The following is a 23,218-nucleotide window of genomic DNA, read 5'->3' as shown; positions in this document are numbered from 1 at the left end:
GAGTTGGGGAGAAAGTGACCATCTTTCTCGTCCCTGCTTCACATAAGTCACCAGTGGGGCCCACCGACCTCAGGTCCATCCAGTCCTTTGTCGGAACCCTGCTTTTGGGGATACAAGGAAGTCAGGGCAACCGAGACTTAAGTCGAAAGAACAGATGCCCCGGAGGAAAATATCATTTGGAGTTAATTAACTCTCATGTTACAAAACCATAACATTAACTGTCTTCTTGTGCCCATACCAAAAGGACATTGCTCTAAATTAACTATGCAAAGGACTTAAGGAAGAGAAAAATAATAATATTTACCAGTTAACAGACAAAGAAAGAAGTTATAAACACAGAGCAATGGGAGCACTGTGATGGGAGTAACCCAAATAAACCTGAGCTACCTGTGGCAATGTTATCCTGCAAGAAGGAATGTTGCAAAGCATAACTAAGCTACTCAAAATACTATTCCTGTGAATCTACATCATCTACATCATCCAATGACAATTTCGATCATGAAAACAATATGCTCAAATCTACCTTAAAAGACTACCACTTGAATATAATCTCTAGGAAGACAGAAATTTCTTCTGACTCATTCACAGCTTTTCACCCAGTGTCTAGAACAATGTGGGATTCCAGATAACATTCAAATACTGTTGGATGTTCCAGTGTTGTTGAATTAAAGGTTGCACTGTCCTGGGGGCTTGACCGATAAGCACAGCGGGTAGGGCGTTTGCCTTGCAGGTGGGCGACCCGGGTTTGATTCCCAGCATCCCATATGGTCCCCTGAGCAGCTCCAGGAGTGATTCCTGAGTGCATGAGCCAGGAGTAACCCCTGTGCATCGCCGGGTGTGACCCAAAAAGCAAAAAAAAAAAAAAAGGTTGCACTGTCCTTCAAATGAGTTACAGTTATGGGTAGCTTGTTATAGTGATAACTAAGGGAGGAAAATGGAAAACACTGGCCGTTATGCTCCTGGGACCAAGTTTTCACTAGAAGACAGAACTAGCAGCAAAATGCCTCCATGCTTCGATGGCTGCATTGACTGAGCAAATATTTATCGAGTTACTCTCATGCTCACAGATCTACACTAACCCCTGGATGCATAATGAAAACAGACAACTTAGTTCCTATGATCTTAAGTCCTTCATAGATGAAGAGTTAAAGTCATCTTAAGGAAAAAGTCTTTAAAGACAAGTAAATTCAGGGCTGGACTGATAGCACAGCGGGTATGGCATTTGCCTTGCACTAGGCCGACCCAGGTTCGATCCCCAGCATCCCATATGGTCCCCAGAGCACGGCCAGGGGTAACTCCTGAGTGCAGAGCCAAGAGTGATCCCTGAGCATCGCTGGATGTGACCCAAAAAGCAAAATTAAAAAAAAAAGACGAGTAAATTCCTCAAGGGAAGGCTGAGTGAACTCCAATGTTTGAGACACTAAAATGCCCTCTATTTGGGGAAGGATCTGTGGACCGAGGGCCACATTTGGAGGTACTCAAGAGTCTTTCTTGCCTTGTGCTTAGGAGTCACCCCTGCCTATGCTCGAGGGACCACCTGCTCAGGGGAACATATGCAGTGCTGAGGATTAAAGTAGGCTCAGTCACACGCAAGGCAAGTACCTCACACCATGTTGTATCTCTTTGGCCCTAAAATGACATGTCTTGAACATTGGTAGGCCCTGGGGATGCTCAATGCGGAAATACCTTGGGTATTAAACACAAAACAATTTCGGTGTGAACCCAAATTGGGAATATAAAGTGGCAAATGGAATTTGAAAAGTAAATAATTGGGAGGGAAAAGATGTGGAGTGGAAAATAAAGGGAAATATAGCAAGTTGCACTGGATTCTTATATTTGTAAACTGTGAGTGAATCAGGCAGTTAGGCAGGTTGGGAAGGGCCCCCACATGGCAATGAGTTCTTGGGAAGTAATAAAACCCAACTATTCCTAAGGCTGCTAAAAACCCACCTTGTAAAAAACGATAATAAAAACCCACCTTGTAAACACAGGAACTAAGGCCTGACAAGACCTCACCTGATGCCAGCAACAGATCCAGAGAAGGCTGGAAGTCTTCAATGCGCAGCTAGAGCAGGAACAAATGCCAGGAAAGGACTGCCCCTTGGCAACCACCCTTAGCAACAGACTCTTTCTTAGGTAGACAGCCCCATGTGGGGCAGGTTGAGAGAAACCATATAAAAGTCAACTTGAGCAAAGGAAGCACATGCATGTGGTGCTCGATCACATGTGCTGCCCACATCTCCCCTCTTGAGATGTACACTTTCATACCTTTATACTTTAGTGCTGGGATGTGTACTGGGGCTCTCTCTCCACTCTGAAGAAGACCAGATTCTCTCTTGAGTGTGTATTCACTCTCTTTCTCTTTCACTCCACTCCCCACTAATCCAAACTTCCAAATAAATTCGGTTTTCATTGCTCCTCTCCTCCTAGAACTCTTTTCTAAGAGGCAAAGATGATGGACCTGAACATTCTGGATAAGGTCTGGGTAACAACGAACTTTCCTTTCCTGCAAAGAAGGCTCACTGTCGACTCATTCCTAGATTTCCCCAGCCATTCACCCGGCAGAGGTGAATAGAGAAAAAGTGGCGAATTTTCTTCTCTAGGCTACCTCTTTCTCCTCCCCACTTCACATAAGTGGGAAGGTATCATGGATGCATACAAATTATGTTCATTTTCAATTGAAATCCTAATGAAATTATTCCTAGAAGTTAGTAATACCAGTGATATGAAGAGGTATATGTTCATATACCAGTGATATCAGAGGTAAGGGCTCCACCTATAGTTCGAAGACTGGTACCTACAGTCCCTCAAAATTATTTCTTGGGAAAGTGAATTTTTGTCCTTCGAAAGGTCTTCATTATCTATGTGTCTATGTGTTTTGCTATAATTAATATTCACAGTGAATAAGTGGTCAGTTTTATTTCAAATGAATTTCCTTGTGTTACCTCCAGTTAATTGCATCCTCATAATTCAATGGCTTTGTTTTAGATTAGTGTTCTATTCTCAAAGTGGTGATTTCCAACAAGAATAAAAAGAAATAAGACATTTTTTGTTTTGCTTTGGGGCCACACCCAGCAAGGTCAGGGCTGACTCCTGACTCTGCACTCAGAGTTCACTCCTGGCAGGCCTGGGGACTCTGTGGGGTGCCAGAGATCGAACCCAGTTCAGCAGCATGTAAGGCAGTTGCCCTACCTACTGTAGTCCTATCACTCCAGCCCTTAGAATCATTTTACTTACACCCATTTTGAGTTATGGATTTTATTATTATCTTATTTGGGGTTTAAAAAGTCATTTTTAAATGAGTAATTGGCAGTTGGCCAGAGCAATAGCACAGCAGGTAGGGCATTTGCCTTGCATGCGGCTGGCCCAGGTTCGATTCCTCCATCCCTCTTAGAGAGCCCGGCAAACTACTGAGAGTATCCCGCACGCATGGCAGAGCCTGACAAGCTACCCGTGTAATATTCGATATACCAAAAACAGTAACAAGTCTCACAACAGAGATGTTACTGGTGCCTGCTCGAGCAAATCGGTGAACAATGGGACGACAGTGCTACAGTGCTACAATTGGCAGTTGTGACTGGGTATTATAATATAGAATGAGATAAAAAGAATTGCATGCTACTATTATATCACTGTATCACTGTTGTCATCCCACTGTTCATCGATTTACTCGAACAGGTGCCAGTAATGTCTCCATTTGTCCAAGTCCTGAGATTTTAGCATTCTCTCCTTACTCATCTTTCCCAACGATTGAAGGCTTCTTTCAGGGTTAGGGGAATGAGACCTGTTGTTGTTACTGTTTTCGCCATGTCGAATACACCACAGGGAGCTTGCCAGGCTCTGCTGTAATAATAATATAATAATAATTATTATTATACATACATGCATACATACATGTATTATACATACATAGAGGCAGAGCCTGGCAAGCTACCCATGGCATATTTGATATGCCAAAAACAGTAACGATAGGTCTCATTCCCCTGACAGTAAAAGAGCCTCCAATCATTGGGAAATATGAGTAAGGAGAAGCTGCTAAAATCTCAGGGCTGATTGTCCAAGATTTAGGGTCACCTGGGCAGCCATCAGTGGTCTCACAGGCAGGTCAAACAATAGAATATTGCTCCTCCAACCCCACCGGATCCAAATAGGTGAGCCACCAGATCTTCAACAGGTGTTGAAGTTGACAGAGACATCAAGGACATATGTCAATGTCTTAGACCGCCTAACCAAACCTTAGCACAACAGGCAGATTAGAAACAATTTAGACAGGTTATAGGAAATTATTGTGATAAAGAAATTACACCATCTATGAGAAAATCCCAAGTACTATGGGATAATTGGGGATTTATAAAGGGAATCAGAATGATAAAAGTAGTCCTTGAAGTAGTCAGTTACAGTAGCATTCTTGTATCTATATTAGAAAGAGGCTTTTATGTTGAGGAGGATTAGTGACTAATGGGGTAAATACTGTTCTGCAATGTATCTTCACACTAACAAAAGAACATTTTAGGTAGTGGAATAAGCCATGCAAAGATTACTCTTCCTAAAAGCCATGTGTTTTTCATTTCTTGGTAGAACAGTGCAGTTCCTGTTACCCTCAACTAAATTGCCCTTGTTGTTTGTCAGATTACCTGTACATCCATCTCTGACCATTTAGCGGGCACCAATAATGTCTCTATTACACTATGTTTTTCTGTTTATGTAACTGACTTTGATTCTGTTTCTGTTGACTAAGTTAATTTATATTCTGCCGATGTGGCTGAATATTATTGGTTAGGATGATAAGCTAGTTAATAAATGGGGCTGAACAGGCTGCTCTGGGTCACAATACGAGAGACAGCTTGTCATTCTCCATAAATTATTTCTTTCACATGCATATGTCAATGTCTTAGACCGCCTAACCAAACCTTAGCACAACAGGCAGATTAGAAACAATTTAGACAGGTTATAGGAAATTATTGTGATAAAGAAATTACACCATCTATGAGAAAATCCCAAGTACTATGGGATAATTGGGGATAATTGGGGATTTATAAAGGGAATCAGAATGATAAAAGTAGTCCTTGAAGGCAGTTTTAATTTAAAATAGTGTCATATCTGGATCAAAGTGGTAGTCCAGTGAATAAGGCATTTGCTTTGCACATGGTGGACCTGTGTTCAACCCCTGGCATCCCATCCCATATGGTCCCATGAACCCTTAAGGATTGTCTTCATACATGGAAAGCACTCTACTCATTTTTCTATCAATCCAGCCCTAGAACTCTCTCTCTCTCTCTCTCTCTCTCTCTCTCTCTCTCTCTCTCTCTCTCTCTCTCTCTCTCTCTCTGTGTGTGTGTGTGTGTTTAGGGAGAGATTTTGGGCCAGCCCCAGTGGTACTCAAGTACTCCTGTCTATGTGCTCAGGAGTGACTCCTCGTGGTGCTCAGGGAACACATGTGGTGCTGGAGTTATAACCAGAGTCAGTCACATGGAATATTAATATATTAACACTATACTATTGTTCAATCCCTGGAGTAGAAATATTTTTTAGAAGTGAAGAAAAGAAGACCCAGCAGGAGCTTGTGCAAAGACACAATTAGGAAATTTTCTGGTGAAGGATCAGCCAAGGCTCCAGGGGCTGATTTCATAGTAAAAATGCAGAGATGAGACAGAGACAGATCCTCAAAGACTAAACTATCTACTGTGTGTGATTTTTTAAATAGAAAATATTTGCTGATCCCTAATTAACAAAAGGAACATAGAAAAAAGAAGGAAAGAAAGAAAGAAGAAATAAAGAGGGCTGGAGCAATAGCACAGCGAGTAGGGCGTTTTCCTTGCACGAGGCCGACCCGGGTTCAAACCCCAGCATCCCATATGGTCCCCTCAGCACCGCCAGGAGTAATTCCTGAGTGCATGAGCCAGGAGTTACCACTGTGCATTGCCGGGTGTGACCCAAAAACCAAAAAAAAAAAAAATTAAAAAAAGAAGAAATAAAGAGAAAGAGAAGGAAGGAAGGAAGGAAGGAAGGAAGGAAGGAAGGAAGGAAGGAAGGAAGGAAGGAAGGAAGGAAACACGTAAGCAAGCAAGGAAGGAAAAGAGGAAGAGGAAAGAAAGAATGAAAAAGGAAAGTAGAAGAAAGGGGCCTTACAGACCATTGTGAGAATGTTGGCTTTCAAAATATGGAAACAACCCGAGTGCCCTAAAACAGAAGACTGGTTAAAGAAACTTTGGTACATCTACACAATGGAATACTATGCAGCTATTAGGAGAGATGAAGTCATGAAATTTGCTTATAAATGGATAAACATGGAGAGTATCATGCTAAGTGAAATGAGTCAGAAACAGAGGGACAGACATAGAGGGACTGCACTCACCTGTGGAGTATAAAATACTATCACATGAGTCTGACTCCCAAGGACAGTAGATACAAGGGCCAGGGGGATTGCCCCATAGCTGTAAGACTGCTTCATGAGCAGAGGGAAGAAGGCAGATGGAATAGAGAAGGGATCACTAAGAAAATGATGGCTGGAGGAACCAGTTGGGATGGGAGATGCATGCCGAAAGTAGATAATGGACCAAACATGGTGATCTCTCAGTGTCTGTGTAGCAAGCTATAATGCCCAAAAGTAGAGAGAGAGTATAGGGAATATTGTCTGCCATGGAGGCAGGGGGAGGGTGGGAAAGGGGGGGTATATCTGGGATATTGGTGGTGGGGAATGTGCACTGGTGGAGGGACGGGAGCTTGATCATTGTGAGATTGTAACCCAAACATGAAAGCTTGTAACTATCTCATGGTGATTCAATAAAATTAAAAGAATAAAAAAAATGTTGGCTTTAACTCTTAGAAAAATTAGGACCTATGGGAGTGTTTGAATGGAAAGGGGGTAGCATCTCATGTTTTGAAAGAAACATTATGGTTGCTCTTTGACAAATTTTAGGGCCACAAAAAAATTTAGGATTTAGGTCATAAGATATACTGGGGTACCACAGGGCCACAAAAACAACTGATATAATTTAGCAGGACATTCACAAAACTTTTGGGGGACCCACACTCAGTGGTTCTCAGGGCTTACTCCCTGTGCACAGGAATCTCTCCTGGCAGGTTCAGGGGACCAGATGATATGCCAGTGTTTGAACTTGGGTCAACCATTTTCAGTGCAAGTGCCCTATAAGCGCTTGACATCTTTTAGATTCTGCATGAGCATCTAGCGAGTCAATTCCCATTTTCAACATAAGATCATCTTACATTGCCTTCAGTGCTCTCCATCATTGCAAAGCCGCATTTTGGGAGTCATTATAATAAAGAGCCAAAATAGTTTGAATATCAGTGTGGAGCAGGAAACAAGGCTGGTCATGTTTAACTTAAGTCCCAGGCTCTAGATATCGTTACCTGCAGAACAGTGACACACGTTCCATTAACAGTACTGTGTTTAGTTAAGAATGGAATAGGAGGGGCTGGAGCAATAGCACAGCGGGTAGGGCGTTCTATTCCTAGCATCCCATATGGTCCCCTGAGCACCGCCAGGAGTAATTCCTGAGAGCAAGAGTCAGGAATAATCCCTGTGCATCACCGGGTGTGACCCAAACAGAAAAAAACAAAAAACAAAAATGAAATAGAAAAGATTTTAAAATTTTATATGTACTGGTTTCAAATATTTGTTGCTGAAGCACTGTATTGTTTTACAAGCTCTTATGCTATTGAAGTGTTGTTTTTTTTTTTTTTCTGTGACTGCTCTAACTAATCACTGGTAGCTTGAACATCAAAAGAAAAATAAAATCCACACTCCTGGAAGCCAGAAATTTAATAGACACATCACTGGGACAATGGTGTCAGCCAGGATGCATGCCCTCTCTAGAATGACTTTAGCCTGCATTTTCTTTTAACTTCTGAGAACTGCCACGCGGCTTGTCTGGTGGCTAATACACTCGGGTCTTGGCCTCCGTGGTCACATGACCTTCTCTTCTCTGCATCATCTTCTTCTGCCTCCATTTTGTCAGAACAAATGTCATGCCATTGGCTCACCTGATAATGCACCAGATCTCTCCATCGCCAGCCATAGCATCCATTCAATCAAGTTTTTACTAAACAAAGGAACATTTGCAGGGTTGATGATCTCTTTGAGTGGCCATTGGCCAGTCTACACCATGAGGTTGTTACCGTCTAAAGCTACATGAACGGGACTGTATTTTGTATGTGTGTGAATGCTTTTGTGTGTGTGTTTGAGCCATACCTGATGGTGCTCAGAGCTTCCTCTTGGCTCTGCGCTCAGGGATCACTCCTGACAGGGTTCAGGGGAACATATGGGCGGTCTGGGAGCCAATCCAGGCCTACTGCATGCAAGCCAAGCATCCTACCCTCTGTACTATGTCTCCTCTCACTGTCAATATTTCCTTTAGCCTGCGTATGAGACGTCCAGGGCTCTGTCCATTCATAAAGTGTGGAAACCTCTGCAATATGGTAGATTCATACAACAGAATATTAGTCATATGAAGTACTGACACACTGTAGCACAGATGAACTTTGAAAGCACCAGGTTTGGACAAAGGCAGACACAATGACACATATCTTAGGGTCCATGTATATGAAGTGCTCAGAGGATGCTAATTCATAAAGACAAAAGGAGAGTGTTGCCAGGAACCAGAGGAGAGAGAAAATGGAGAGGTTAGTGGATAGTGAAGAGGCTGTTTTTGGCGATGATGAAAATGGGATAGATAAAATACTGGTAATACTTGCAAAGCTAGCAAGTACACCAAATGCCACGGAAGTTAGTCTCCAATGATGGGTCCAACCAAAAATATCTTTATGCAGATGTGTATTTTAAAAGGGTGCAAGTTCTCTCTCCTTCACTCATTCCCTAGAAGCACCTGGGAAAATTGGCAATAACTGTTGGGCTGTAACAAACAACTGTTGGGCTGTTTGTTGTTCTTTGCAAACTCTAAATTAGCTAAACATAGTACATCTTACCTTTTGCATTATAACAATATAAAGTGTCAGGACAGACCCCTTTGGGCCATAATCCCTTGTGTGACCAAGGTGTTGCTACTATTTTTCCCCAAGGTATTGTTACTATTTCTTTAATTATTTTCTTGTTTTTGTTTGTTTGTTTGCTTTTTGGGTCACGCCCTGCGATGCACAGGTGTTACTCCTGGCTCTTCACTCAGGAATTACCCCTGGCGGTGCTCAGGGGACCATATGGGATGCTGGGATTTGAACCCGGGTCGGCCTCGTGCAAAGCAAACGCCCTCCCTGCTGTGCTATCGCTCCAGCCCCAAGGTATTGTTACTATTTCTTTATTTCTTTAAAGAAATGCTGAAAACACCTCACTTTAAAGCCCCTTCCACCACCCCCAAAAGAAAAAGGAATCCAACACTCTCAAGGTTATGCAGGTTGCTTTGGGTTTCTTGAGTCCTTGCATCTATAACACTCGGGGTTATTTTGGAGTCACATCACGTGGTGACGGTGGTTGCGGGAACCAGGTTGCCTGCTCAAGATCCAGCAAGGAACTCCAGAATGAATTCTGGCCCTTCGAGCTATCTCTGATCTTGTATATGATCTACTATTTTAAACCTATTTTATTTGTTCTAACCTGTTTTGGTTGTTCCTCTCATTTATGGAATACAATTTTTCACTAAAAACATTTTCATGTAAACCACCAACCTTCCCATGATGACATCCTACTGTCCCTGTGCCAGTCCTTCCCCTTTTCCTTCCCTTTCATCCACCACCCCATAACTCTCCTAGGACCATTTCTTCCCACCAACGGCTTTCCAGCCGAAAGGAGAACCGGTACCAACCGCTTGGGGAGTGGCGACCTAGTGCGCATGTCCCAGTCCGGTTCTTCCCCACGGCCCAACCCCCAGCGCCATTTAGAGCATTGATTCTTGAGTGAGCTTCAGTAAACAGCAATGTTTACAGCAGGCTGCAGGCACCAGGACCCGAGGAAAACCACCTAGCCGGACCGTCAAGCTAGTATATTTTGGGCTCTCCCTCCAGCAGTGTCAGGGTGCTGTGGACTGAAAGCCGGCTTGGCCACCTGGGGAGTTTGCAAATCCAAAGAACTTACATAGATATGGACCTCACTGTTGGACCTCGCTTGCAGAGTGGGAGCATAATACCGGCTCTGAGTATTGTTGGGAAGATGAAGCGAAACTCTGCATCTAGGGGTGCTGACCATCGGGCCTGAGCACATGGTGATTTATCTTCACATCTCTCAGGAGCTGATCTTCGGGATTCCTGCTACAACTGTTCTCTTGGGTTAGTCACTGTTAACGGTCACCCCTGAGTAACTCTGAGGGCCGTTGACCTCTATCTGGTAGGTTTCTTCCCCAGTATATTTGTTTGCAACTCCCAGCCATGATCATTTATGGATACACCACCCAAACCTTTTGGAGATGTGTCTCAAATCTCTTTATTTTCCACTGGTGGTCGTGAGGCATAAAGACAGCCTGCATGAAAGAAGTTTTACTGTTCTTCTGGTCATCTTAGACTCATCCGCCTTCTTCAGTCTATTCCAATTTCATTATTTAAATCAAAGCCCCTCACCATGCCATTTCTCCCATTCATTTTTGGAGGAGACCAGGAATGGGGGCATACTTGGTTGTGCTCAGGGCTTACTCCTGGCTCTGTGCTCAAGGATCGCATCTGGTGGGACTCGGGGGACCATATAGGATTGCAAGGATCGAACTTGGGTCAGCCTTGCATGCAGGGCAAATGCCCAATCAGCTATAATATTCCTCTGACCCTCCCCTACTCATCGTCAGGCCCATGGAATTTCTCCTCTTTGGGACTTTAAAACCCCGGACCAAGTCTCTTTCTCTTTCGTACAGTCTTGTCTGTTTCCTCTTTGTTCTCTCACTAACTTCCCATTTTTTCTCATGCCATCCTCCAGCCCCAACCCCCTCCAAATAACAAACACAGTTGACAGCATCTCAAAATTCAGAAATTTTATTACTAGTCTTAACTTTTATGCATCCCTTTAACTTATTAAAAATATATCAGAATGAATGAAATGTTATGGCATCTCAGGTGTTTGTCTATGGCAACCATCTGGTGCCTAAAGTGGCACCGACCATCCCAGCTACTCACATTACGTAGCCATAGTGTCGAGAGAGGTCCATCTCTTTTTCTCTCTTGATAAAAATGTGCACTTTCCCCAAAGAGGTGCATCTGGCAGCATTCTCACGCTTCTGCTGAGCCTTCCTTTTCAGAGCCTCACGCTCTGGTCTTTGCTCTTTTGTGATGGGCTTTGACATCACTGGCTCGGGAACATTGGGCTTTCTCCATGGGATTGGTTGGAAACAGAAGTCTTGGAGTAGAAACTGACTCTGAGATTTGGGTGGAGCCTGGCGCTTGGTCACAGAGACAGGAAGAGGCTCCCGCTGGAGAGAAGTGCTAGCTGTTGTCCTGTAGGGAGCAGGTCTAGAAGTTGCAGGCTGAAGAATGGGCCGGCTAGTAGGGTTCAGCAAGCCTGGTCGAGATGGGTTGGTTGAAATGGGCTGAGCTGGCTTGGCAGGACCTGGCAAAGATGCAGTGGTTGGCCGGGATGAATTGGAGGCAGTTGGCTGAGCTGAGTTGGTAGAGCCAGGCCTGGCAGGGTGAGCTGCAGCTGGACGATGTGAAGCCAGAGACTGTGGTCTCCGAGGAACAGGTCGAGCTCGTGGCTTCTCCATGGTTAGAAAAGGCAAAGGTACCAATTTGACCTTCCCAGGAGGTGGCAGCTCGTACTGGGATGGAAATGAGCATTCTTGGGCACTGCTGCTTGGTTTCTGCGCTCTGACCTGAGTTTCCTCAAGATCTTTTCCATCCTTTGTGGCACCTAGCCAGGGTTTGACAGCTGAGGATGGATGGAGCTTCTTTGAGCTACCCAGGACCCGGGAGGAAGAGAATCCAGGCTTTTGATCACTCTTCTTCCCCAGTGCGTGAAACACTTGCACGGACTCCAGCATGCGCATGCCTGGGCAGCTGCGGGGCTTTTTAAAGGCCTCCTGGCAGAGCTCAGGTTCACTTTTCTTGTGTTTCATCCTGGCAGTGGTGGGCTTCTCTTTTGCCCGGACCTTGTTCCCTGGCTGCTTACTCTCCTCAGCTTTCTTAGAGTTTTCTCTGCCCTTTTTTGTCTTCTCCTGCCCATGGATCTTTGTCTTGCTGATCCTGCTGGAGGCAGCTTTCTGAGGTTTGCTGTTCTGTTTGGCCATGGTCACAGGACACCTGTCACTGACTGCAGCATTACAAACAATCACTTCTCCCCCTGGCAAGCATTCTGGGTCTTTTGGCGGGATTTTGGCCTTGGGTTCTCCCTCAAGAGGCTCAGAGGTCTTATTTTTGTTCTTCTGGGTTGGATGGGAGGGTCCCTTAGTGCCACATGAATTTTCTTGCACCTGATTCAGAGTGATGGTATCTGTCGTGTTCATTGCCTGCAGATCTTTGCATTGATCTAGTTCTTTAAAGCGATCTAAGAGCTGGGGAACATGTATGTCTTCCACCAGTGTAGTGATGTCTGCACGACTACCGCCAGATTCAGTCCCACTTTCAAGTGTTCCTGGGTCCTCAAAACATAGACCATTCTTTTCCTGACCAGTAGTTTCAGAGCCAGGCTGTTGCTCTTGGCTGAGAGGGTGAATGCAGGCCAGGAGCTGGTGGATATTGCGGGTTGCTAAAGGGCACAGGGGAGGATCTTGGTTTTCTATTGGGATCTGCAAGGTATCCAGAGACTTTGAAAGCCCAATTTTCATCTCATCCAAACTCTTATCTGTTTGTTCTTGAGTTGTAGCGGAAGGCAGTGCCAGGCTCCTTTGGGCTGGACTATTATGGGAGCATCCCCGAGCTCAGGTGGTGGGTTCCTCTCAAGTATTTGATTCCTACTACTGCAAGACTCGGGCAATTCTGGAGTTTGTGTCAGACAGAATGTCTGACCTGAAGGTTGCAATGCCAGGGAAGCCTCCATCCCCAGGGAATTCATCACTACAAAAGAACCAAAGAAGAAATCAGGTCCCTGTAAACAAGATACTCCTTCCACACAATAAGTGGTGCTACAGTTGTTCACCTGCCAGCAGCGGGCAAGGCATTGGTACTGGCTCTCTCTAAGGATCATGGACATGGCCCTGTGCTAGAAGATTGGAGGTAACTGTGTGGTTCTTTCTGTCGTTCGTGTGGTGCCGTTGTCTTGTTTTTCTTTGTATTTGAAAGAATTTTTGTGCAAACTGTACTTGAAAATAAGAGACTTGGGACAGAGGGATAGCAGTCTGTAAGGCACCTGCCCTGCGCAAAGCTGACCTCAGTTTGATCCTCAGGATCACATTCGGTCCCCTAAGAACCTTCAGCAGTGATCTCTGAGCACAGAGCCAGGATTAAGGCCTGAGCACTGTGGGCTGTGACCCACATTCTGCCTCCCTCAAACTAAAGATTTTTTCAAGCTAGATATTTGTAAACTATTAAATGCTATACAGAGCTTCGCATAATATAGTCAATTTCTTCACTTTCCTAACCAAAAAAAAAATGAATAGTTCATATCATGGAATAGGAGAAGGAATAAATCACCACTTCCTCATGAAGTCTGGGCTCAAGTAGAGATTTTAGATTTGATAAGTTTGGACAGGATCTCCCAGTACAAGGTGTATTGAGAACCTTCTTGTACATTAAAGGGAAAGTTAATGTGGTGCCATCAGAATGAGAGTTCTAAAATGTCTTCAGAAATCACAAAAACAATAGTTTAAGAAATGGAGTTTATTGTTACTGTGGTAATGCTGGGGGGCTGATCAACTATGAAAATGTGGCATTCCTTGTTATGCTCCTGAAGTTTTCTTCTATGAAACCTACATGGCCATTATCCTATCATGCCTTCCAATCTGCATTAGGAGTCCTTATCTTAGGTGTGAAAATAGGTGCTGTAAAATGAGTGAGGGGAGTTTAAACTTAAACTGAGTTTATTTAACTTCAGGTTTCATAAATTTAAAAATCTCAGTTTATTAAGCTTACATGTCACCCGTCTATGGACAGTTTCGCATTTGCATATTTGACCCCAAGTTTTGAATGCTGACTTTCCCTTCTCCCTGTTTTACTCACCTTGATAACTAAATTCTGTGATGGGTTGAGCAAGCACAGAGTAGTAGATTCCAGAGGTGGAGTCTGGTGGTCGGTTACTTGAGGCCTGGACCTCCTTTAGAACCATATCCATTTCTGGGGATGTGTTGCTGTACGTTTGGAGGGCAGAGCCCCTACCTCCTGTATATGACATGGAGCCATAGCATTGCAGGCAGGGATCTAGTTCTCCAGAAAGGGGAGGTCCCTGAGTGCCCTGATGATAGTAGTGCACCTGGCTCCCTTCCTGGTCGGGAAGCGACAGGCTATGACTCTTATTTGGAACCTGAGATGGTGTCCTCTCAACATGGCTGGCAGAAAGTGATGGGTACAGAGACGCCATGATGTTGGTAGCTAAGGTTATCTCATAACGAGCTACCATTGACATGGAAGAGACAGCAGTGTCTTGGTCAGTGACAGTCCCAGTAAAGTCTCCCATGGAAGACTTTTCTTCAGTACTTCCTGCAATATCCCACTCCAAAACACTCGGGTAGGAAGCAGCTAAAGTGGACATCTGGCTCTGGCCAGACACTCCAGGCAGCATTGTTCTGCTAGAACATTGGTCAAGATAGGCACTACCCATCAGTGGTTGGAAAGAGGTGCCAGAGGTTGAGGGCAGGTGCCAAGCAGCACTACCAGCTGGAGCAGATACTCTGGAGTAGTTGCAGACTCTTCCTGTTAGGGAAGCTGCATTGTTCACCATGGAAAGGGGAAGCTGCAGAGAATGTGCAGTTCCCAATACAGATGGATTTTGAAAATTTTCTGTAAGGAACAAGAGGGTGACGAAAAAAATCTGTGAGATTGATAATCTCCTGCTACAATTAAAAGAAACGATATTCACTTAAAGTTTTAGCTATAGAGAAACTTGTAATACCAACAGTCAAGTGAGTTACCAAAAGTCCAACAATTTAGGGTGGTTGAAGGGCTGGAACACTTGTGCACTTTGTGTACTTGTCACCATGCTCCCAAAGTGAAAACAGAGCTATAGAAGACTCCAGTGATATGTGTACATGGTTTTCTTGCTTACGGCTATTTCCTCCTTGCCCTAGCTCTACCTGTAGCTTGCTCTCCTATTGAACTCATACCGTATTTCTTAAAATGCTTCCATTCTACGAAATAACGTATGAGTCCTAAGAGAATGACTAACATTTTATTGCAGAAGAAAGAAACTCGTGGCCCAGAGATGGCATAGAGACTTGGTCATGTTTTCTCATTATTTTTATTGGGAGTGGGGTGGGGTGGAGTTTGGACCAATACCCGGCAGTGATCTTGGGCTATTCCTTGCTCTGTACTCTGGAGTGACTCCTTGTAGTGCTCAGGAGACTGGATGCAGTGACAGAGATCCAACTGGATTGTCTGCGTACAAGGCAAGTGCCTTATCCCCTCCTGTACTATCTCTCTGTCCCTTATGTATTACCAGGTTATGAAACCTAAGCATTTAGGCCGACGTTCTTGCCAGGACTCTGCCTTGATCACTACAATGCCAGAAACTAGGAGGAAGATACCTCACATTAATGTAGGCATTTGCCGTCACTACAACTATTACCATGGAAATCTCCAGATTTTCATTAGGCTTTCGCAGTTCGTATCTGTTACCTACGCTTCACATATGACTCAATCTAGTCGATGCATGGAAGGGTAGCAACCTTACCCTGGTTTCTGATTCTACCTAAAAAATGAGTAATTGAATTTACTCAAGAAGTGCTTTTGGAAGGAAGACTGTTATTTAAATTCTCAGTGCCGGGGCTGGAGTGCTAGCATAGCGGGTAGGGCGTTTGCCTTGTGTGGCCGACCTGGGTTTGATTCCCAGCATCCCATGTGGTCCCCCGAGCACCGCCAGGAGTAATTCCTGAGTGCATGAGCCAGGAGTAACCCCTGTGCATCGACGGTGTGACCCAAAAACCAAATAAATAAATAAATAAATAAATAAATAAATAAATAAATAAAATAAAATAAATTCTGTGTCAAATTGCTGCCCTGCAAAATAGTTACTAACAACCCTAGTTAAAATAATCATCACCCTCACGGTGATTCACTAGTAAAACATCATCATCATCATCATCATCATCATCATAAACTAAAAGAATAGACCCCCAAAAAATCATCATCATCATCATCATCATCCCGTTGATCTTCGAATTTCTCTAGAAGTCTCAGTAACGTCTCCATTCATCCTAGCCCTGAGATTTTAGAAGCCTCTCTTTACTCGTCCTTCCCAACAATGACACACTGGGGGCTCTTTTAGTATCAGGTGAATGAAACCCATCATTGTTACTGGTTTTGGCATATGAATATGCCACAGGAAGCTTGCCAGGCTCTCCCATGCAGGCAGGAAACTCTCGGTACCTTGCCAGGTTCTCCTAGAGAGAGAACTTTCTCGGCCGCACGCTTCTGGGAACTTGTTTTTATAGTCTCTGTATGTTGGCCATTGGTGGCATTACACAGCACGGGGGGCGGGGGGAAGTCCCTGGGTATGACCGCCTAGCTACTGGAAAATGGGGAATCTGGGTGGAAGAGGCCCAGTCCCCAATCCGAGCAGGCTTGGAGGTCTCAGCCCCAGGTCCCACACACCTGGGTTCCTCTGCCGGTTCCTTCATGGGTGAGGCTCATCCGAATTTGTGAAGAGGGGCCTTGAGCATGGCTGTGGCTAGTCTCCTGAGGTCTTAAGCCTTGGGAGTCCGGCTTGGGGCAGGAGGGAAACTGAAACCCACCCCCTCCGAGGGGCCCTTGGGAAGACAGCCAGGCTCAGGGGGAAAAGAATAATATGCATACGTAAGGTTTGTCTTTTTCATGTGATTTACATGGGAGGAAATATACAGATAAAGAAAAAAATCGTGAAAAATATGTATCACAGAACTGAAAAAGAAGTATATAGATATTCATGAAATCTGGGCTATGTAGCAAGCAGCATAGTTACGGTAAGTGTCTGAGAGAAGACCCAAGTGTAAGCCCTGAGCCACACTGGATGTGGTTCCCAAACAAAACCAAAGAAAACAGGACAATAAGTTTGTTAATAACTTGTGCCATGCATACAAGATGAAGCAGTATTCTATTTTTGCTAAAAGTGATAGCCAGAAGATGCAATAAGAGGTGATTTTTGAGTGCACACCTTACCAGTCCATAAAACAGAAAAGATTGACCAGTAACTTACATAACAAGCAGAAAATATAATAAATGTGATTGCATTTGGTAGCCAAAAGTATGTTTTAAATGAGTAAAAAACAGAATGAAATATAATAAGTACAAGAAATTATGTTATGATTCTCATTCATACCTCTGAATATTAACCAGCCAACAACAGGTATTAAACATAGCATAAAATTTCAGGAAATCACACAAGAAGCAGAAAAGGCCATTTAAAAAATGGTCACCAAAAATTTCAAATTTATTTTCAAAACCTAGATTACAAGTGTCTTGATCAACCAGGAAAATGTCACTCCCAAAGTTTAAGAAATGATCACCAAAATTCCAATTCAAATGTTTTTAGTGTAGAAAAACTCAGACTCCACACAACCCAGATAAATGTGTAATTAGACATGTGAGACTTGACTTTTCTATTTCTTCTTAGGATCTAAAAATAGATGTCGACTTTTATCAAAATGCTCTTATGTTAGGAAGAAACTATTTGTGAAGATGACAAGCAGGCTTCACTTGGAACCTACTTATCACACAAAAGAATCAAGTCTTCTGATTCAAGTTAGAAGATATCATTTCTTTATTTTTACAGGCAGAGCATACATGTAGCTTACAAACTAGAATGTATTAAAAACACTGAACATTTTGCTTCTTCCATCTCTCTAGATAACCACTATTCATTATATATATAAAGCATCATTTCTGAAGCGTGTTTATATTCAAAACTGCCAAGTGCCAAGTGTGTTCTAAGAGACAATAAGAATAGAAACCCCCAACGTGGCTTTCTGTTAAACTGCTCTTCCTCCTGGTACTCTACTCGAGGCATAGTATACCCTCTAGTCCTAGCAGTTATTAAAATAAACTGCTTTGACTTGCTCTCAGCATATTTAACTATATTCTTTCTGTTTTGATTTGAAATCTTTGGTTCTCTTCAACATTCTATCCCAAACGGTTTCCCCTTCCTTGATAAATCCCTCCATAGTCTTTTTTATTTCCTATTTTATTCTCCTTCATATCATCCTCCTTTTCTTGGCTTCTGTTGGTCAATGCTGGATAAAATTGACCCTAAACTTCCTTATGTTTCAGGACTTGCCTCCCTACTGTTCAGCACCCCACACCTTCCCCACGCCCCATTTTTTCTTATCACCTAGTTTAGAAAGAAAACTCAAAGACACTTTTAAATAGCACTCAATGTAAAATAATAAAGTACAAACACAAGTGGAGAGACCGTTACAGATAAAGCATCCTGGTATACATTAACAGTTTTCTACAGCACCTACGTTTTCTGTTTCTGTCAAAATAGTGTCTCTGATTTACTTTTTTTCATGGTTATCATGCAAAAATCACTTTTAAAAAGGAAAGGAAACACAGAGAATGAACACTTGTATATAAACATGTATTTGAGCTTATAAAGTCTGTATAAAATATAATATAATACATGAGTAAAAACACTTTGTACCTGAGAGAAAGAAAGTTAATGTCTAAAATCACACAGCAAATGTCAAAGTCAAGCTAATATGGGGCTTATAAAATTCTAGTTGAATACTTTCTTCAATTATTACATGCTGTTTTTACTTGACTACTAAGTTTAGGGATAAGAAATCTAATGAAAAGCTTTGAAAAGTATTATTTCTTACCTGACATGGTCAGCGAAGGGGAAATATCAACAAAAGGTAGATGAGATGAGGAGACGATACGAGAGTACGTCTGAACACTGAATCGGAAGACCACAAGTGTCCAGTACAGATGACTGGTCACTGGTCATTGGTCATTGGTCACTGGTCACTTGCGATGATCCAAATGTGTTTACAAACCACTGCATGGGAACCCCAAGATTCTACCATGTGGTGGTAGGTTTGGTGGGAGAATGATGTCATAAAGCAGGCAGTTGAAAGGTAGAGGCTAGCCAATAAGGAGGTCAGATTCCCAAGAAGAAGTCTGGATTGGATAGAGAGGTAGAATTAAGCAGGTTAGCAAGATGGAATCCTACAAGACAGTTATAATGGTTTCACCTTCCTGAGACTCTCATGTTAGGGAAATACTATTATACTAAAAAGCTTAGATATTTCATTAATAAATCAACAAAGTTTCTAGGTAATGATTTATATTGCCCAGTAACCAATAACATTAATTTATTAATAATATATTTTATGTAATGTTTAATAAGATTACATTTGTATTCATACTTTATAATATACATGATTACTTCTTTAGGGTTGGGAAGTGATGGGTTATTATGAGAAACCAAATCATCCCCTAACCAAAAACCCTAAGGGTAGGGTATTCCGATAGCAAACACGCACCCAGAAAAGAATAGTAGGCAAGGATAGAATAGGTGACAAAGTATCTGCCAGCTGCAAACTTGTGCCAGGAAAACATAGACTAATACTGTTTAGGGTCCTTTAGATTAAGGGGACAATATGGCCAAAAATAGAATAGAAAACTTTCACAGTCAGATTTATCTATTTATTTTGGTTTTGGGGCCTCCCCTGGCCATTCTCAGGGCTTGCTCCTGGCTCTGAAGGCAGCAATCACTCCTGGAGGAGCCCAGTCAACTGGGTGCGAGACAGGTGCCCTGCCCACTGAGCTATCTCTCCTGCCCCAACAACTTTATATTTTAAGGATGCCTAGTGATTCTCTGTGAACCACACTAGCCTCTGCTCTCCATGTGCCTAGGGCACTTCGATGTACTTACTAACTGTCCTTGATGTCTGCCAACTTCAACAATGGCTCATCTGTTGGGCTCTGGGAGGGTTGGGAGAGCAATATTGCATTGTATTGACCTGCCTGTGAGACCACAGATGGATGCCCACGTGACCCTTAAGCTTGGACAATCCAGGTGTTTGTATACTTATGTGTCTTATTCTCTGTGACTGAACCCTGCTGGATGGAAGTTGAAAGTGACATTTGGATTTGGTAGAGGAGAAACAATTTAGACAGATACAATTATTGGGATAAACAAGTTACATCATCCATTAGAAAATCCCAAGTAGTATGGGATAATTGGGGATCTATGAAGGAAATCAGAATGAACAAAAGTACTTCTTGAAGGTAGTTGTAACTTAAAATAATGTCATCATCTGGATCAAAGTGATGGCCAGTGGGTAAGGCATTTGCCTTGCACACGGTGGACCTGGTTTCAATCCCTGGCATCCCATCCTATATGGTCCCTTGAAGATTGTCTTCATGCATGACTAGCACCCTACAAACTATACTATCATTCCAGCCCCAGAAATCTGGGGTGTGTGTGTGTGTGTGTATGTGTGTAGGGAGAGGTTTTGTTTTGGGCCAGCCCCAGTGGTATTCATATCGAATATGGCATGGGTAGCTTGCCAGGCTCAGCCATGAGAGCAGAGATACTCTTTGTAGCTTGCCAGGTTCTCTGAGAGGGACGGAGGAACCAAACCCGGGTCGGCCACAAGCAAGGCAAATGTCCTATCTGCTGTCCAAATTCTCTCTCCTTCACTCATTTTCTACAAGTTAATAGGAAAATTGGGAATAACCGTTGGTCTGTGATAGAGGTTTTATTTGCAAACTCCAAATTACATAAACATAGTACTCCTTACCCTTTTCATTGTAGGAATATGAGGCCATGCGTACACTCCCCCTGGGGCCTTTAATTTCTATGCTGGCCAATGGGTTGTTACTATTTTCCCCTTAAAGAAATACTTAAAAAACTTTCACTTAAAACGCCCTCCCACAGCCCCACAAAAGAAAAATGAGGCCACCACACTCAATGTTCTGCAGCTTGCTTTGGGTTTCTTTAGTCCTTGCGTGGATAACTTTTGGGGGTTGCTTTGGGGTTGAACCACGTGGTGCTGGGAGGGCCCAGGCTGGGAGAGTTCCAGCCAGGAGCGCCAGAAGGAATGCCAGCCCTTTGAGCTCTCTCTGGCCTTGTATGTAACCTGTCACTTGGAACCTATTTTATTTTCCTACTTTTGTTTTTCCTCTTATGAAATTAAATTTTTCAGCAAAAAACATTTTTAAAAACATCCACCAACGTTCCGATGATGCACATCTGCTGCCCTGGTATCTCTATTTCCCGTTTCCTTCCCTTTCATCCATCACCCCATAACTCTCCTAGGACCATCGCTTCCCACCATGACCTGCCCAGCCTCAAGGAGAGACAGTAGGAACCGCTTTGGGAGTGATGACCTAGTGCACATATCCCAATCCAGTAGCTCCCCATGGCCGAGACGCCGAAACCATTTGAGAGAGGCTCAGCTGGATTTTTAAAAATGGGGTGCGCGTGTGTGCGTGCATGCATGTAAGCAAGATGGTTTTTCTTTGCCTTTTTGGGCTACTCCCAGCGTTGCTCAAGGCTGACTTCTCTCTCTCTGCATCCTGGAATTACTCCTGGCTGTGCTCAGGGGAACGCTACCGGATGCTGGGAGTCGAACACAGGTCGGCCTTGTGCAAGGCCAGCGCCTCCCCTATGTACCAGTGCCCAGGTGGGGTAGCACGGAAACGGCCCACAGCGCCATCTGGTGGCCACTGGGCGGAACTGCCGCGGCCCGACTTCCCCATGGTCAAGATCTCCAGCCTCTTTGCCTGTGTTAGGTCTGGGGTCATGAAGGGTCAAGAACGCGGCCTAGGGCGTGGATCGAGCACTGGGCCGGGAGGGCGCTGGCCTTGTCCGGGGCGGCCCGGGGTCTGTCCCTGCACTGTGGGTTCCCCGAGCACCGTCGGGAGTGAGTCCTGGGTGCAGGGGCGGGGGTGGCCCCGAAACACAAACACGCGCCATTCCCGGAGGCTCCTCCCGCCCAGCTGGGGCATGCCGTGCGCCTGGCCTCCCCCGCCTTCTGCTCCTCACACCGCGGAGTGCGGGGACGGCCGGGACAGGCGCCGCTGGCGAGCGGGGCTCGGAGGGGGAGAGGCTCCTGCGGGCCCAGCACGGGCCGCGCTGCCGGGCTCAGCCCCGACGCCCGGGTCGCCCTGCGCGGCTCCCGCTGCACGGCCCGCGGCGGCCCGCGAGAGCCTGGGGACCCACAGGCGAGCCTGGCACAACCCCAGGGCGGGACTCTCGGGCGGTAAATTCTCTCCCGCCGACGCCCGCGAGGGGGCGCTGTGGGCGCTCCCTCCTCCCGGGGACGCTCCTCTAAGAAACGCCCACCCAGGTCCCGACCTCTCGGGAACCACAGCTCCCGGGACCCTCCGAATTTCTGCAGGAAAAGGAAAGAATTTCTGTCCAGAGGAGCCAGATCCTCAACCCGCTGCACAGCCCACGGCGCTGGCCGGCCAAGCGAGTGGCTCTGGCTTCTCTGGCTTGGGCTGTGGGTGGCCGCAACGCTTCTTAGGGCGGCCCAGGTGACCCCCCAGGGTGCCTGAGCTGGAACCCAGGGAGAGCACAGAAGAGGGTTGTGCCTCCCCGCAGTGCGATCTCTCCAAACCGGCCCGTCACCCCACCCCCAGCACCCCACATTTCTGACGTGTATCTTCCTCCCTCCCTGGGAGAACTTCGGGGTTCCCACACAAAGGGAAAGTCCCAAGTCCTCTGCTCTCCGTGAGGAGGATGGAAGAGGCCAGATTCAAGCCCAACGTCTCCCAAACTTTGGGGTGAAGGTACCTGCCGTTCCTCTGGGAACTGGGGTGGGTCGCGAAGAACTTTGTTTAACATGGTAATAAAGAGCCTCGGCAGCCAATCTCTTTCCCTGGAAATTCTACATACACCCATTCTGCTGAGAATTTAATTTTATTTGGGACATTGGTGTGGGCCCGCGCGGTTCTGGGGACCATTAGAAATGCCTGGGATTGAACCTCGTCTACATCAAGGAAGGCAAGCTTTCATTTTTTAAAGATTTTAAATAAAAAAGTTATGTTCTCTCAGCAAGGAAGTTCTAAACCTGCTCTGCTAATTCTCTGGCTGAACTGCTTCATCAGAGTTTTCTGGTATTGTGCACCCCACAGCCTGACACCCCATATATCTGAGGGTGTTCTCCCATCTGTGAGAATGAGGGGTGTGGAAGCAAGATTTGTCTCGGCACCCCACTTAGGTTGCATGCGAAAGAATTTGCTGCCATCGGATTGA

At 44.7% G+C, this 23,218-nt stretch overlaps 1 pseudogene; it reads right to left on the bottom strand.

The window, feature by feature from the left end:
* Positions 1-11,063: 11,063 nt before the first annotated feature.
* Positions 11,064-21,717, bottom strand: LOC101545990 (uncharacterized protein C2orf78-like; annotated as a pseudogene).
* Between the last annotated feature and the right edge of the window lie 1,501 nt (positions 21,718-23,218).

The sequence above is a fragment of the Sorex araneus genome, chromosome 5 (assembly GCF_027595985.1).
Source record: "Sorex araneus isolate mSorAra2 chromosome 5, mSorAra2.pri, whole genome shotgun sequence".
Classification (NCBI taxonomy): Eukaryota; Metazoa; Chordata; class Mammalia; order Eulipotyphla; family Soricidae; genus Sorex; species Sorex araneus.
This window is presented reverse-complemented; position numbering and strand designations above follow the sequence as displayed.